At 39.9% G+C, this 18944-nt stretch overlaps 1 long non-coding RNA gene across 1 annotated transcript in view; it reads right to left on the reverse strand.

Moving 5' to 3' along the window:
- Positions 1 to 12378, reverse strand: part of LOC130099729 (uncharacterized) — a 68917-nt gene extending 56539 nt beyond the window's left edge. Inside the window, exons 1-2 of the long non-coding RNA XR_008808443.1 lie at positions 12247 to 12378; positions 8119 to 8210 (exon numbers count right to left, since the gene is read on the reverse strand). This is a non-coding gene — a long non-coding RNA (uncharacterized LOC130099729). The remainder of the gene's footprint in view (positions 1 to 8118; positions 8211 to 12246) is intronic.
- Positions 12379 to 18944: the final 6566 nt, after the last annotated feature.

An 18944-nucleotide genomic window follows, 5' to 3' on the forward strand; every position in this document is an offset into this window, starting at 1 on the left:
TAATTGACCTTTGAGACCTGCACTAAGTTGACCTCTCTATAGCCTCTGTTGAAAGCCAGGTCTCTTGTGAAGGGAAAGGAGGACGTCTCTCCCTTGTTCCTAAAGCAAGGTGCATTCAAGACTTCGTCACTGCCCACCTCCCTCATTGCTTGCACCTGCTAAAACATTCGAGTTATTTGCACGGCAGGGCAACACATTTGCTTTTCATTTAACCTGCCTGGCTAGATCTTTGAAGTGCAAAATGGCAGAGCCGCAAAGGTTTCTCTCGCTCTCTCTCTCTATCTGTAGCTCTCTCTCTCTCTTTCTCTCCCTCCTTAATCATTTACCTCGTCGAGGCGCATTCTCTGCCGCTAACCCATCAAGCGGAAAACGAGGTTGGCCCACTGTTTTTCCCTCCCTCCTGCTCTCTGCCTTTCATTCTGACATTCTCTTTGTGGGAGACTTCATACTCAATCACAAAGAGGGGTTAGAGAGAAAGAGAGACAGAGAGAGAGAGAGAGAGAGAGAGAGAGAGAGAGAGAGAGAGAGAGAGAGAGAGAGAGAGAGAGAGAGAGAGAGAGAGAGAGAGAGAGAGAGAGAGAGAGAGAGAGAGAGAGAGAGAGAGAGAGAGAGAGAGAGAGAGAGAGAAAAGAAACAGATATGTGGTTTTGGCTGAATATGAATGTTGAAGCAGACAGCAGGACCGAAGTGCCATTGATCAGGTTGGGATAATTATCTGATCCATCCCGGACATCCAGGTTCATTAGTGTTCTCGTCATACACCATCACATCACCATCTTTGAACATAACATGCTAATGGACCTAAGTGATGATAAAATGCTTCATAAAACTGATTACCTTTGATTTGCTTGTGATGTTAATCATTCGTAAGTCACTTTGGATAAAAGCGTTTGCTAAATGACTCAATGTAAATGTATCTCATAAGGATCTCATAAGGGGGAAATGCCAACTTTATGTTTAAGTAGACTTCCAAAACCAAACACACAAGAATTATGAATTATTTACTGCTGTTTTGCATTTATTACTTAGGCAATTAAAATTAAATGACAGCAAGCCAGAAAACAATATTTATCTAAGGTTCTTTATTTATATTTTAGCTTTTTATTTTGTATTTAACAATAATTTTTATTATTACAATTATTTACATTTGGTAGTTTAACAATTTATATTTAAAATATGGTATGCTCTATTGCCATTTTGTGCCTAAATAGATAATCAATTTGAAGAGATGTTATTTTCCTTAAATACTGTCTGCAGTTTATGAAAAATGTATGTGGGAACATTCATCATTACTATAATATAATATAATAATTATATTATTAAAACTGTTAATAATATAAAAGCATCAAAGAGTCATGGTGATGATTAATTTCATTAATATAATTTCATAATTTGTTGAAACTATCAATTATGAGGCTACCATACATTTCTGAAAACATCTGCTTAATAACTATCCCAGCATGCATTTTTTTCTCTTGTAGATGTGACACACTCCACACAAACATATTACCTGAGCTTTAACATGCTAAATTTGCATGCTCAATTTAATGCAATCACTGCACAAGTGGACCACATTAGACCAGGCTATGGTAAAGAATTATAAATCTCTCTCTCTCTCTTGCTCTCTAACACTTTTCTTTGGTTTTAGATGAACACTACTTGACCATGTAAAGACCCCCGGGGCTCGAGTACAGGAGGAAATAGCTGGATTGATTCCCTCAGTGGAGGCTGTCCCCTGTCCCCTGCTGCTATTTATTTACTGCTGTTATGCTTCTCCTGCTCGCTCTCTGCGTTTCCTCTGCTATTTATCTTACCTCTAGTCATGTCAACCGTAGCTGAAGTTACCTGTTAATATGGTCAAATCTTCCCGTTACCTATAAATCCTGAATAATGCAAACAGTGGTCAGCTGAGAGTTGGGGGATGGTGAAAATCAGATGGAAAAAAGAAAGTGGGCTTAAAATCAAATAAATCACACCTGCCGGCTGGTGGAAACTGGCACAGCGTTCCTTATATTACACTCAAAATTACTCCATTTGTTCCTCTAGATATTTTAATCCGCCCTGACCTCAAACTTCCCGTGAACCAGCGCCCGAACAAAAGGCCGCCCACTGTCTTCGCAGTAAATCTGTTGTCTCCTTTCTGGGCTCTGGACTGGGGCTCATAGATCACCACTGCGCCACAGCTTGCTTCAATTTACTCAATTAACTCGGGTAAAGCACTTGTAAGTTCTGCAGATGTTGGTTTATTATCAAGGACTAAAATGTACAAGTGAGTTCAGGAGCCTGGGGTTATGGTAAGGTTGACAGAGGGGGGGGGGGGAAGGGTGACCCTCGCTCTCACACTCAGATGCTGCAGCTGAGAGGATGGGAAATAATAAGGGAGAGAGATAGATAGCATCTTAAAAATCTAGAATCCCAAATTGCTGACATCAAGAAGAACATCTCAAAGAAATGCTGGCAGAGTATGTGACTATTCTGTGTCCTACGGAAGAGTTGGTGATTAACCAGTTTTAATTGCTCTATCTCTCGGAGTCTGACAGAGAACTGGGCAAAAGACACTAGCGGGCCCGGCTAATCATTTCCGTCGTCGCAGCTGTTAGACTCGCAGCCTGGTGTTGCTTTATGAAACGTGCCTCTGCAGATTTTACACACATGAAATGGCTTAGTCGCTGAACCTGAATCACTCACAGATGACAAACTTGCAGAGAGTGTTCGTTAATCATTAAGGGAACATCTCGCCTGTGCTTAAAGTTGACTTTGTTTAGCACCTTGCGTGTCCTCAAAACAAACTGTGCATTGAGACAAAGCCAGCATCTGAAAAATCAATGACTCAGTGTTTATACGAGTACGAATAAGCCATCTTATCTCTGCTTGACCTCCCTCGGATAAATCAAAGTCGGAGCCACGTATGGAATGTAAAATATACTGTAAGGGGGGGTTTGCTAATATTAAGCAGGTGTTGCTAGTATCGCCATAAAACATGCTGGCTGAGACTAGCTATATTTCCTCAGTTGGCGGACTACATTTCAATTAAGAACGGCAACACATTTTGACATTCATGGAGCTTTAAAATAAGCTTTTGATACATGATTTTCCTGTGTTGGTCTAACATGCTACCAGCAGGTTAGCATGTTTGGATATAGCTGCTTTTCTTCATAAGCGAGAGGGTGAATTTTGCTGGTAGGGTTGGTGAAACAGCTTAATGACATCGTTGATTCTGATTGGCTGCCTGTTCACACATCTTTAATAAAATTCGAGGGGCAGTACAGCAACAGGTTCATTAGGCTTGAGGCAGCTTTACTGCTGAGATTACATGGGATCATAATCCATAGAAACCGCAATTAACAGCTCAGAAATTGGCAGCAGAAGGAAAAATTATGACACAAGTTTATGATTCAGGCTTAAAAATGTATCTGAAAGTAACCAGATTTGAATTTCCTGAAGAAAATACCAGTACTTGCAAGGTGGCAAAATATAATGTTAAAGTTTTAGGTAAGCTATGATTTTTTTAATCTTAAAAAAAGAAAAGAAAAAGTAAATTAAATTACATAAATGCATTTGGCAGAAGCTTTTATCCAAAGTGGCCTACAATACATTGAAGGCTGACTATACATTTAATCAGCTTATGCATTACCTGGGAATCGAACTGCTGACGTTGGTGCCATGCTCTACTGTTCTGCATAAAGACATATGCAAAAGGTTTGAATAGAGTGAGTCTGTATATTTAGGCAGGATTAATAGCAAAAATTAATTACTTCAGGCTCGAAGTGTATAGGAACAAACAACCAGACTGTTTGAAGTTCATTCCAATACAAGCTAATGTCGCTGTGCTATGATGCTACTACGATCATTATGTCAACTCAACACTTGTAGTATCAACCATTGTAAATTACATGCTAAATTAATCTAAAGCCATGGATTAATAGATTCCGTCATACGGCAAGAACAGTGAGCTGCAGTGTGCCAAGAAAAGCATATGCAACTGATAAATATGAAACACTTCCACTTTACAAATGACAGAAAAGTGAAACCAAATAATTTAGGAAGCAATAATTAGCAATTCCCTGCTAATGGCATTGCCTGAAAAGCTTTAATTTATGCAAACAACTGCTTAATTTAGAGTCTGAGGTGTATATGACACTTCATGATGAAACAAATTCAATTGTTCATCTACATGCATGACAAACAGCATCTTGTTCATTATGCTCTGAGTCAGCTTGATCCAATTAGACTAGAACAGAGGCATTTGTAATCACTTCTCTTCCTACAAACCTCCACCCTCTGTTCATTTTGTTAGTCAGAGGAAAAATAAAAGTTGTGCTTGGGGACAACTTAGGAATACAAATGTTTAAGCTGTACTGGAAGAAAAAGGGCGACCTTTTGAGGAGGGGTCGAGGATGTGGGGGTAGGATAGTAGATGGCCCTCTCACCCTTGGGCCTCTGCTAATAGGTTTTGAAGAACAAGACCTAGCTCTCGCATTTCTTCAATGTCTTCCCTGTCTGCTCCTAAGGGAGTGATGGGGAAGTGGAGAAAAGTATAATGAACTCGTTTGCCTTTTTTGCCCCCTCCTTTAACTGTCATCTAAATCTCCCGTGTAGCCTAGTATGTCACTAGTCCAACATCCAACACACATTGCACATCTTTCAGCACCCTCTCAGGTCAGGGTAAACAGGCTAATTCACTTCATCACAGACTTGAACCTCACTAAGCTTCTGGTCCAGACCATGATTGGAATCTGTTTGAACCGTCACACATCTTCAGTGGTAGTTTAACAGTAAAAAAAAAAAAATCACTTGCTTTTCACTTGCTACTAAACTGTGCACTGTAAATATATTCACACTATCGTTCAAAAGTCAGGAGTTGGTAAGACATTTTAATGTTTTTAAAATAAATCTCTTACGCTTGCCAAGGCTAAATTATTTTTAATCAAAAATATACAGCAAAAAAAGTCATATTGTGAAATAATATTATAATTTAAAACAACTGTTTTTAATTTGAATATGTTTAAAAATGTATTCATGTGATGGTAAAACAGAATTGTCACTTTTTTAGCATCATTACTCCAGTCTTCAGTGTCACATGATCCTTTAGAAATCATTCTAATATGCTGATTTGCTGCTCAAGAAACATTTCTTATTATTATCAATGTTAAAAACAGTCGTGCTGCTTAATATTTTTTGTGGAAACACTGATAATTGTTTTTCATTATTCTTTGATGAATAGAAAGTTCAAAAGAACAGCATTTATTTGTAATAGCAATCTCAGAGTAATATTAAATATGTATATATATGAACATATTAAATTATTTCTAGTCAAGCTTTCAATATAATCACACATTTGAATAATTCTATGGTAAATGTTATCTATACCCAGATATCGATATGATATGTCTGTTATTGAAGACTGAGCCAATGTTTTATCACAGCCACTGTGAGCGCTCTCTAACATACTGGTGAACTAAATGAATGACAGTGAGAGAGAGGAAGAGAGAAAGTTTGACACGTGGTCACAAAGTGTGGACAAGCGTGTCTGTTTCTGATTAGCAGTACAGATCTTCATCAAGTGTCCTCGGCATCCTACAACGATTGATTGGAAACGTTCCATCTCTCCTCCCCCTCTGTAATGATGTAATGGAATCAATTAGCCTCCATTAATTTACCAAAAACAAATAAGCACCTCTGCCCTCTCACTCAGGTTTCATATGTGCTCACAGGTGGCTCTGATTTTCAGTGCTTTATCAGGGGCTGCCGTTGGGGGTAATCTGAAGGCTAAAGAGTCCAGGCCGGTAGAGGCCATGACCTTTTCCTCCCTTTCCCTGGACATTTGTCCTGAAGTCTGCAGCTGAACCTGGGTCACCTACCCTCAACAAATTCTTTTTGCATATACATATATATATAGCCACAGTGAAGTAACATTATGAATTTAAGCTGATCCAAACCCAATTGAAGTTGAATGATTGAAGGAGCATAAGTATATAAATAATACATTACACACATTTAAAAGGGCATAATCTGCAGAAAATGGCTTAATAGCTGCAACAACGAACAATGACACATAAAAGACTATTTTCTCTTAGATATCTTCCATTAGAACTTTTTGAATCCCAGTGCCTGTATTCAGTACTGAAATCTCATAGGAGGCCTTGGACTACTTTATCTCAGTCAAGCAAGCCAGTAGCACAAATGGATCCTAGACCATGGCTCCATACAGAAGAACAATGAGTGGAAAGCTGAAGTGGTCAGATTAGGGGAATGTGTAGTGACTGGATCACAAGGTATGGTTCACAACGCCCAGAAATTTACCCACCCTCTGCGTGGTGGCGCACTGATAAAGAGCCTAGCAATCATTTGATTCTGGCGTGCACTCAAAATACTAACCTAACAATCTCCACTCAAGACCCGTTGGCGGTTTAGTCAGTACATATGTTTGAAGTTTGCCTTTGTGATACAGAGTTAGCCAGGCTTTCAACTGGATACAAGTTTTTTTTTTTCACCAATTTCACTGACAAACGATACACAGTAAATCACAATCATCACCTTTGGATCAGGATTCATAATGATTCTTCATATTGATTTCCTATCAGACAAATTCAGAAAAAAAAAATCGGAAAAAAGTACACAAAAGCTGTTACTGGGGCGGTACCCGTTTAAAAGGTAAACCCTTGTACCTTATTTACCTCTAAAGGGTGCATACAAGTACCTTAAAGGTACATATTAGTACCTTTCAAAGGGAACAACCCCAGAGACTTTATTAATTGTCGATTCAAGGCAAAACATTTATCTCGTTTAATTTTGACCCGGGTAGTTATAGGAAATTAGTTATAGGAACTAGCCACCAGGGCAATTCCACGAGAACTAAATTTTCCCCTAGGGCCATTTTCCTGGTTGCATTCACCACCAGTAGGAGCTCTGAAGTGGCGGAAGCTAGCCCAGGCCCCAGTCCAACAGCGTGGCATTCAACAACATCAACAACTGGAGAATGGAGGACACTGTGATCGGAGCTGTGTTATTGTTGTGAGTCGTGGGATTCGTAATAAAAGAGATGGAATGTAGACGTATAAGTTATGTGATGGAAAGAGCAAAAACGAACTAAGAGACGAAATCTCCAACAACTTGCGGTGCTACATATCATCGAGGTTGAGAAAAGAACACAACACCACAGACAAAGGCAACAGGTAAATACAGTTAACATTAGCTTTCTGTATATGTTCGTGGAGAAAACTGTGTGTGTTTTACATGGCTTTTTAAAAATGGCAGGTGCTGTTTCATATGGCATATGTTTGACCAATCAATGTACACTTACGCCAATGGTAGTTCCTATTGTGCTAAGTTAGACCCTACTCTGAAGTAGGAGCTAATTTAGTTTCCCCAAAAGGCAATCCTAGAACTAAATTTGTTTCCAGGTCCTGCGGTGAGAACATGCCAAAAAGTGGGTACTTCCGCCATTAGTTCTAGGAACTATGAAAAGGTTCCTTTGGTGCGAAAACCCCTTATCTCAGAGGTTTTTGTAAATAAAATTCACATTGGAACATCTATGCATGATCAAAACTATGAAGAAAAGGCCTAAAACATTTAAAATAGCGCAGTCCTACAGCATCAACCTCAGGGCGCACACACACACACACACACACACACACACACACACACACACACACACACACACACACACACACACACACACACACACACACACACACACACACACACACACACACACACACACACACACACACACACACACACACAATCTCCTCTAGTTTCACAGAATAAAGATCAGTGGAAAAGCCAAGAGAGCTAGTGTGTGACTCTATAGCACTCTGATTGAAGTTGTTTATCACGACCTAGCCATCGGGAGAGGGCTCGACCAAGGAGTTTATCTGTAGCACGATTCAATTAAACAGCAATGATTTCACTCATGACAAAATCTTAATCTAGACTCCTGTGTTTTCTCGATAGGGGAGCATATGTTGGTTATATGATTGCTTTTCCTGCCTATCATATTTACTTTGGTCTGAGAGAACAGCAAATCTCTAACCCTCTGTCTCGCCTTTCTCACTCTCTGCTAGAAAGCAATTCCGGATACAGAAGTCAAGCACCCTGAAGCGTGTTAATACTCACATATTGAAGTCTTACAGCAGGGTTTAGATGCAGTTCCTGCCGACATGAGCGCTGATAACAGTCTCACAACAGCAGTGTAAAGTTTCTCTGGCCTGTGAAAGAGGAACACTGCACTTAAATAAAATGTTGTTAATCTAGAAATGTGCTTAAATGTTATTAAAAATTGAGTTAATGTGCATGAAAATTATTTTGTATTTGCTGAAAGTTTGCTTACTGGTGATATTTGGAAAAAGCTTTATATTTAGTTTTAGTCATTCATAAGGGAAAGTTTTCTCAGTAACTATAAGGTTTTGTATATCGATTTCAAGAGCCTTGTTTAAACCAAAAAAATAACGTTTTTTTTATAAAAAATAAACTTGTGTAAACAAAACACAGACACGCACACACACACACACACACACACACACACACACACACACACACACACACACACACACACACACACACTGTAATTAAGGTACAAATTTTAACTGTTCATTGTGACAACTTACCTAATATATCTGGACAACAAGTTCTTGTTAATCTTTCAACAAAGGAAATTTACCATGAAAACTTAAGTTGTTGTTGTTTTTTTACACTTTACAATTAAGGTCTCATTTGTTATAGTCTCAGCATCAGACATCAATGGACTGTTGGCTGAACATTTGATGCATATGGCCAACCAAATTGGAAACACTTTAGTGAGCTAATATCACAAACTATACATAATATAATATCTGTTTTTAACCTAGCCATTATAAATAAATAATATAATGTTTTTTATAATTTAATCTATATTGATTATATGAAAAGTGAACAGCATGAATCATGAGTAAGATAGGATCATTAGATACGCAATATACTGGGAGACATATGGAGTGGGTCAGACATGAATTTGACTACTTCATTAAGTTTTGTTTTGTATAAAGCCTTTCTTTAAAGTGAATTTTGTTTTGTATAAATTGTATCTTAATTTTAATCGATGTTTTATCAACCAATTGCCTAGATTTAATAAATGAGAAGCAAATATAGCAGACAATATAATCAAGCCATGGAGGCACTGACGCGATATTGCATTGCACTGCACGTGAACTGGAGCGTGTCTCATAAATAAACCGAAACTCAGCGTATAGGCTACTTCACAAGCATGATATATATTATATATACACTCACCGGCCACTTTATTAGGTACACCTGTCCAACTGCTCGTTAACACTTAATTTCTAAGCAGCCAATCACATGGCGGCAACTCAGTGCATTTAGGCATGTAGACATGGTCAAGACAATCTCCTGCAGTTCAAACCGAGCATCAGTATGGGGAAGAAAGTTGATTTGAGTGACTTTGAACGTGGCATGATTGTTGGTGCCAGAAGGGCTGGTCTGAGTATTTCAGAAACTGCTAATCTACTGGGATTTTCACGCACAACCATCTCTAGGGTTTACAGAGAATGGTCCGAAAAAGAAAAAACATCCAGTGAGCGGCAGTTCTGTGGGCGGAAATGCCTTGTTGATGCCAGAGGTCAGAGGAGAATGGCCAGACTGGTTCGAGCTGATAGAAGGGCAACAGTGACTGAAATAACCACTCGTTACAACCGAGGTATGCAGCAAAGCATTTGTGAAGCCACAACACGCACAACCTTGAGGCGGATGGGCTACAACAGCAGAAGACTCCACCGGGTACCACTCATCTCCACTACAAATAGGAAAAAGAGGCTACAATTTGCAAGAGCTCACCAAAATTGAACAGTTGAAGACTGGAAAAATGTTGCCTGGTCTGATGAGTCTCGATTTCTGTTGAGACATTCAGATGTAAGAGTCAGAATTTGGCGTAAACAGAATGAGAACATGGAACCATCATGCCTTGTTACCACTGTGCAGGCTGGTGGTGGTGGTGTAATGATGTGGGGGATGTTTTCCTGGCACACTTTAGGCCCCTTAGTGCCAATTGGGCATCGTTTAAATGCCACGGCCTACCTGAGCATTGTTTCTGACCATGTCCATCCCTTTATGGCCACCATGTACCCATCCTCTGATGGCTACTTCCACCATTTCACAAAGCTCTAATCATTTCAAATTGGTTTCTTGAACATGACAATGAGTTCACTGTACTAAAATGGCCTCCACAGTCACCAGATCTCAACCCAATAGAGCATCTTTGGGATGTGGTGGAACGGGAGATTCGCATCATGGATGTGCAGCCGACAAATCTGCGGCAACTGTGTGATGCCATCATGTCAATATGGACCAAACTCCCTGAGGAATGCTTCCAGCACCTTGTTGAATCTATGCCACGAAGAATTGAGGCAGTTCTGAAGGCAAAAGGGGGTCCAACCCGTTACTAGCATGGGGTACCTAATAAAGTGGCCGGTGAGTGTATATATATATATATATATATATATATAAAGCTTGAAATGTCTACTTTTATGCAAAACAATTCAAAACAAATAGAAACAGACTACTCTCCTATGTAATCCGTATAAAATGTGCATTTCTCTCTATAGGCACGTTCACTACACTCCAGGCTTTGATCACATCCCCCTCAGCAGGGTGAATACACCTCATCTTTCCTTAATTTAAAGGGTTAGTTCACCCAAAAATGAAAACTCTGTCAGTAATTACTCACCTTCATGTTGTTCCAATCCCGTAAAACTTTCGCTCATCTTCGGAAAAAAAATTAAGATATTTTTGATTAAATCTAAGAGCTAGCTCACTCCTTCATAGGCTGCTAGGTAATCGATATCTGCTATCCCAGAAAAGTTAGTAAAGACATTGTTAAAGTAGTCCAAGTGACTACAGTGGCTCAACCTTAAAGGGTTAGTTCACCCAAAAATGAAGACCAAGACCTCCGTTCATCTTCGGAACACAGTTTAAGATATTTTAGATTTAGTCCAAGAGCTTTCTGTCCCTCCATTGAAAATGTATAGCCTAGGCCTACATGGTATACTGTCCTTGTCCAGAAAGGAAATAAAAACATCATCAAAGTAGTCCATGTGACATCAGTGGGTTAGTTAGAATTTTTTGAAGCATCGAAAATACATTTTGGTCCAAAAATAACAAAAACTACGACTTTATTCAGCATTGTATTCTCTTCCGGTTCTGTTGTGAAGCCGCGTTCAGTGACGCTGATGACGTAAGACTCTGCTGACGTGTTATCTGGTTCGCCCGTGTATTCGTGTTCAAATAAATATGGCTGGGCAAAAAAATGCAAGTCTTCCTCTGTGTCGAAATCCTTAGACATGTTTGCGAAGATTGTTTTGTTTACAGCGTGCGTCTCCCTCAGACTGTAAACGAAGCTCGTGCGCACCAGATACACGTCAGCACCGTCTTACGTCAGCAGCGTCACTGAACGCGGCTTCACAACAGAACCGGAAGAGAATACAATGCTGAATAAAGTCGTAGTTTTTGTTATTTTTGGACCAAAATGTATTTTCGATGCTTCAAAAAATTCGAACTAACCCACTGATGTCACATGGACTACTTTGATGATGTCTTTATTTCCTTTCTGGACAAGGACAGTATACCGTGTAGGCCTATACATTTTCAATGGAGGGACAGAAAGCTCTCGGACTAAATCTAAAATATCTTAAACTGTGTTCCGAAGATGAACGGGTCTTACGGGCTTGGAACGACATGAGGGTGAGTCATTAATGACATAATTTTTGGGTGAACTAACCCTTTAAGTTTATCAAGCGACGAGAATACTTTCTGTGCGCAAAAAAAAACTTTATTCAACTATTCATTTTCTTCTGTGGGCCTCTGAGTGAGTTCATGGAGTGGAACAGCGCAGCGCTTCTGGGTTGTACATCAGAACGTAGGCTCACTATTGGCCAGGATCACACATGACCAGCGTCGACCAATAGTGAGCCTAGTGAGCCTACGTTCTGACGTACAACCCAGATTTCAGCTCTCAGATTTCATCAAAAATATCTTAATTTGTGTTCCGAAGATAAATGAAAGTCTTACAGGGTTGGAACTTGGAACAACATGAGCCTCGCTTTCGATTTCAAAATGGCGGCTGCGTGAAATCAGCGTATAGTTCCCACACGAGCATCTATACAACAGATTAACATGACGGTACAGGCTAGTCGATTAAATGATCAACGTAACTCCACAACAACTAAGTTACATAAATGTAACGTATCCACTAACCATTCAGAAACGTCCATGTACAGTCGCAGCCTCTTCCTGAGTCTCTCTGTCTGTGTCTGACTCCGGTTCAAACATGTAAGGCTGCACTCAGCTACTGAGTATTATTGACATTTTGCCTGAGAGAAATTCGGCTGTTATGTTGTTCCCATATCCAAGCTCATGCAAAGGATCGGCCGTCGTCTGAATGGGGGGTGGGGGTGGGGGTGGCCTGGGAGGGATTTGCATTTAAAGGGACACACACATAAAATGGAGCTTTTTCCCTCATACCCAAAAAGGGGCAACTTTGACATGCTATAATAAAAAAATCTGTCCGGTATTTTGAGCTGAAACTTCACAGACACATTCTGAGGACATCAGAGATTTTTTTTTTACATCATGTGAAATGCCGGTCTGTTATTGTAGGGACACTGACTTTACATTTGCCCACCGCTATACATAATGCTGAAAAAAAACACAAAAAAAACTGTGATTGGTTGAAAAGACATATACGGGCGGCACCTTATAAATGTCCTACTGCCCAGGTGCTTAGAATGACACTGTTAGCATTAACTTATGCTAATGAAATTCAATGGTCTTGTAGACTTTTATTGTACTCTGTTGTGTAGACAGAGATAGTTACAAATGTATCTGTCTCACAAGGCCGAAATCATACGTCCAGTCACTCACTTGATATTTCTCTCATGTGTGATCATGTACTGCTGACCTCTGGGCAGATGGAGATGGAGGAAGTGAAGTTCAGATGAGGTCAAATGCTAGTCCTCCTGATGGATTCCACCACAGGACAGTAATGTCACTCTCAGATTATTCATCATGCTGCCAATGAAAAAGAGGCTTATTGGAAAAAAGATCTAAAATACCTTATAATAACATCATAATAGTCTATACAATATTATAATAGTGTATTTACTATACAATTTTTTCATGTTTTTGAAAGAAGTCTCTAAGGCTGCTCACAAAGTGCTTACTAAGGCTGCATTTATTTGTTAAAAAATACAGTAAAAACAGTGCTATTGTCATTTCTTTCAGGATTCTTTGATGAAAAATGTTGAAGTAAACTAAAATAGTGCTGGCAAGTTCAATTTTAAACTCACAGATCTATTATTTTTGAATATTTAAATGAAAACAAAATGAATAATTTTGTTACCATCACTGCATATGAAAGATGATTTTACCCAAGTTTTAATAGAAAACATAACTTTAAAAATGGATATAAAGCAATGTGATTATTTGTTTCAATAAAGATTCATTAAAATATTGCATGCATGTAATTGCATCTCTTCACAGCAATATGTTAATGTTTTTTTTGTTGGTACAGTCGTATTCAAGTATCATACTGAATTTATCTTTACAATTAATGATGTATATTAGAGACTTCAATGTATGTATGACTGTATATAGTCATGCCAGATGGAGACTCTAGTGCCCTGATTTCTTGGATATTTAGTTTTCCATTTCAGCCTAAATCTGGACACTTGGTAGCACAGAGTGAGTGACTGAGTGTGTGTGTGAGTGTATGTGAGCGTGAGCTGTGTGGATAAGGAAGGTGAAAATGTGGAAATAAATAATATGGATTAGGTGCTGCGGAAACCTCATGTTTGTCCACGGCCGAATGAGTTTTTATCCTCTCTCTCTGTATGATAATACTTTTGTCAGGGCTCATGACCTAGTTGGTACAAATAGGCGAAAATTACGTCATTTGCAAATGTGCTTTCATTTCACGATAGTGCATAATTGTCTGAATGAAAGGAGATTACCTCTCTAGCCCTCTATAAACAGTAATACCACAGTAGAGGGGGGGAGGCAGGGAAGGAGGGGATGATAATTTGCCAAAAAACCCAAAGCATGGAAGCATGTTCTCAACCCAGGGTCCAGGTTATTCTGAGGGAGCCAATCTTTGATCAGCCAAGCTGAAATGGCCAAGATAAGTAGGAGCTACAACTCACGCCGGGACCCACACACAAGTCTGTTATTGCGATTTCCTCTCTAGTTTCTCAAGAGAGGTAAATAGCTGCTTCGCTCACCCCCCTCGCACCATTTCCCCTACCTTCAGCGAGCACTTTCACCTCACCAACCCCTCCCTTATCTACTCCCCACTTTCTTCTGGAGATCTCTGTCACTTTAATCCAGCCAGTCTGTGGCTGGTTAACAAGGAAATCCTGTGTCAATTATCACCAGGCACTTCCTGCTGGGAGAGCAATGGCGAATCAAAGTGGTCTGAGAGTCTTTCACACCAGAGGGAAGCAGCAGGCCTAATTAAATGGACCCTGTGTCCTGCCAGCAACCCGTAGCCTTAGCTACAGATAGCTCGCCCCTCGATAACCCCCACCTCTCGCCGAGCGATTGTTTTGATTGGGTGGAGCTGGCCGTTCAGTTTCCCCCACAGGCTTTTAAGGAGGGTGATACTAGACTAAGGGAAAGTGATGGATGAATATTTAGATGTGGAGGAGGCATGTGTGAAAGGGAGATCAGGACAATTTGTCCACGGTGATATGGATGGTGACAGAGAGGAGGGGGCAACATGCTTGACTTGTTCTCCCATTTTTTTAGGCTCCTGTGTCGGCTCACTTCCTCTTTCCACTTTGATGATCATTTTTGGTGTCGTTACTTATCCTACCTTATTTTAAAATGCATTTTATTAGACATATTTATTTAAAGACTATATCATTTAGTCTAAAAAAACCCCAACATAACTTTTTTTATGGTATTTTTTTTGGGACATAGAGCCGAATATTCAAGTCAATAAAAAATGGAATGCGCCTTCTGATGGCCCTGTTTGCTTGTGTTGTTTTAGTGCCCGATTCATTAAAAGGAATTGTGTAAATCATGTAACACGGCCACAAAATCTACAGAGTACAATTTGAATGCCGCACATATTCTAAGGTTGCAGAGGCTACAGCAGACTACTGCAATTTGGTTGTCTTTGCTGGACTGTTAGCATCACTCTACTGCTACAATCCGTTTACTGAGGGACGCTTTTTAAAATGTCAGAAGTGTGCTTTTCAACACCATACATTTAGATATATGACTGGTTATAATACTCTTCTCAATTTTGTGATGACTTACTGCTGCCATGATCACTACAAAAGTCTCCAATACTCTTCTCCCATATTGTGATGTACATCCGAGTGAAACAGATTATCCCAAAGAAAAACATTGTAGGGCAGGGACTTGGTTCAATCCATTGGTTGTTGGTTGGATGAAGGCAGCTCTAAATGTGAGCTTACAGTCAATTATAAGAAAGGTCCAGAATTTAAGCAGACTGAAATAAAGATGCTATGTGTGGATGAACCATTCACAATAAGATCAACAACATGCATTTAGAAAATAGATGGGGTGAATTTTCATTTCATACTGACTGTAAATTGGATTAAGGGTGCTTATAATGAATAAGTCTCAAGTTACTGTGGTGAAATACCATGCATCAATGGTGCTACTAGTGAATTCGCCAAATAATTTTCTAAATATTAATACCCCATGATTTACTTAAAGACTACTTAGAACCTTTCTTTGACGCATTAAAAACCAGCAAATAATATCTGGATTTGTGTGTATATAAATATGCCTCTGGCAGTATAACACTCCAATATGCAGAAAATAGGAATTCTTAGATACGTTTCAAGTGGCTGTTTATGAACCTTTGACTTCAGGTTCAAACCAGTATTTATCATCCTATCAGTCTGAGGGGGTCAGAATGTGTCCCATTGCCTTTACTTGTAGCAGTCGCTTCACTGAAGGCTGTCATTTACAGAAATAGAGTCGGCTGCATAATGTCAGATTATGCTGTCCCCCTCGTGTCACCACTCGAAAAGCTCTATTTATGACTCCATGAATCTATTTATGAGCCCATCTGAAAGTTTAAACTGTTGAAATGAATCATTTAAATGGTGCCAACATCTCGGCCCGATAGAAAGCGAAGCGGGAACTATATCTCCAATGCAGTTGAACCATTAGAAGTGTTGGAGTTGAAATTGAAAACTGTAAAAGAAGGCTTATATCCGCATTCTCGCACTGTATAACTTGTTCAAAAAGAACTTGCCCCGTGTTCCCGAGACACATTTTCCATAAATGAATCGAGCTCTAAAAATTCAGACATGCTAGAAACTTTCATGATCTAAACAGTGACAGAAAATCTGAAAAAGACCATATATATAAATGTATAAAAAGACTATTCTGCCTGGAGTGCTCACACACTTCTCTCAGTATATCCACAATTCCATATTCTGTCATCTCCTTGCCGTCCACCTCATCCACCTTTTACATTTCCATATGGAGAAGCAAAGACAGGGGAGTGGGAAAACCAATTTACCCACAGAGCGACATCATCTGCTGGGGCGTTTATCTCTGACACACCACCCCTCGGTCCACTGTTGACAGTACATGATATTCCATTAATCTGCCTAATGAAAATTTAACCAGTGTTATAAACAAATAATTGGCCATTATCCTCTCAAAGATCCCGAATAAATTACTTGGGCCTCTCTTTTTTCCTGCCGACTAGCAGGAGGAGGAGGGAGAGAGAGCTTTAGAGAGTGAGACGCGGAGAGAGACACTGAAAGCTAGAGAGAGAGACGGCCTTCCTGATTGATGTCGGAATAAACGCATAGGGTTCCCTCCGCCGCTGTGAGTGGGCTTCGGCTAAGCCTGTGATTGACTTAATGAGAGTCTTTGGGGTGAGTAAATGTTCCAAATTGCTCAGTCATTAGCTTTTGCGCGGCTGTCTGAAGATACCCCCGATCTGCTGCGCTGGGTCGACTCCTCTTGTACCATTCCGCCTGCAATTACATTTTCATTTAGAGCAAACCTCTGAAGTCCGATAGCCAGGCCCCCTTTTCATTATGCTGGCCTCCTTTTTCTTTTTTTATCTAAATGGTGTGAAATGTCTCTTCATTTAGACCAATTAAAGTTGAAAAAGACGCCACTGTAATGAATTATCATACAAATTATTTACTTAATGCTACGATCTCGCTCGCTCTCTCGCTTTCGCGTCCTCTCATCTCGTCCTGCGCTTCCCATCAGGGATGCGGGGCATGGATGGAGAGAGGGAAGGAAAGAGAGGACGGCGATAAGAGAGAAGTGCATTTGGCCTGCTGAGACCACATTAACATCTCTCGGCCTTTTAGCGAATGCTCTTTGCAGCCTATGTGTTTTATGACAACGTGGAAAACGAAGGCGATGAATATTATTCTACCATTCGAGAGGTGATGAGGATGGGGCATCCTATGAGCTGGGGAATATGAGGACATTAAAACTCATTTCAGGAATTTGATTTCAGTGCTCAACTAACCTCCTTTAATTAAGTAGCTTATGCTTTTAAATTAACTCCACTTGATTGATGGAGACAGACGTTGGCTGTCGGAGGCAGGGGAGAGGATATTCCTATATCTTCGGAGGCTGTCGGGCGTTCGCAAACACTGTGACAGTTTGAGACTATTACAGTCTCCACGTCACATCCTTCGGGAATGTATTTTTTTTTCTGGTCGTTCTTTTTCTTCTCACTGTATTGGCCTCGTCGTTTCGACCTTCGAGCTTGACGTTCTTTAAACACCGCTAGCCCTTGTGATCTGTTTGGGGACCTGAAGAGAGACCCAAAAGCCTATTTAATAGCTTGAAGTATGATATCGATAGGGCTGCAAGATATATCGAAATATCGCAAATGGGAAATGTATATATCACGATATGCATATCGCAATGGCTTGCGATAACTGCTTGAATTTTAATACTCCAAAAGATTACAAAAAGTCCAAGTTTTAGGTTGACGCAGACAGCAGAGAGTAGACTGGACACATGGCCGTTACATACGTGTGACATGGTTAACGTTATTAAATGCAATAAGCGATGTACTCACGCACACAGAAAGCTGCGTCTCAGATAACGTGTGATCGCAAATTCAGTTATCTTCTGCAGCTTATATGGCCATATACAGACAAAATGATGTCAAAATGCCTATCTTGTTGAGAATTCACATAAACAGTCAGTTATGCCTTAAGTGGACTAAACAGTTGAGAAAGAAAGCATGTGTGAAACATATTGCAGCTCTTAAAGGGTCATGAAACCCTAAACCAAATTTTCTGAGATTTTAACAGAGGTATGTGTGTTGAACAACATTGAAGACAATGTTAGCATCTGTTAGATTTAATAGTAGGGCGAAAATGGTTAAATTTGAGTTTTTTCCAGCTATTTTCGTCTTCCGGGTTTAAAATCTTCATCGCAGGCTGTGACGTGGCAGTGCACAGTGTAGTGCGTTGATGACTCATCGGTCTCTCATAATTATTAATGAGACTGAGTTTTTATATCCTATGAGAAGACACGGTCTCTTAATTATTCATGACACCACGTGGATCTTTCCACAGACATGTCAAACTGTGATATCGCGTAGTAAAGGAGAGAGACCATCATGGGACGCAAGTGCCGCAAACATTTTACCCGAGAGAGCTTCGAGAATTGGAGAATGGTGGACTTCGGCTTTGTCGATGACCAATGCAAGTTACGTCTTGCGAGTAATGCGGTACCAAGTCCTGAGGACTTTTCTATCCCTTCAGAGTGTGTGTCTAAAATGTAACCCTGGTCATTTTACTTGTCTTTTGTTAAATAAGCGGTCGTTATGAACATTTTAGATATTTCGATAATATATCAATTGTATGCTTAATGCGGGAGACTTGTGAATGTGTAGTGTTGACGTGCGGGCCGGGCGACACCGT

The sequence above is a fragment of the Rhinichthys klamathensis genome, unplaced genomic scaffold, assembly GCF_029890125.1.
Source record: "Rhinichthys klamathensis goyatoka isolate OS25496 unplaced genomic scaffold, OSU_Roscu_1.1 h1tg000235l_1, whole genome shotgun sequence".
Taxonomy (NCBI): domain Eukaryota; kingdom Metazoa; phylum Chordata; class Actinopteri; order Cypriniformes; family Leuciscidae; genus Rhinichthys; species Rhinichthys klamathensis.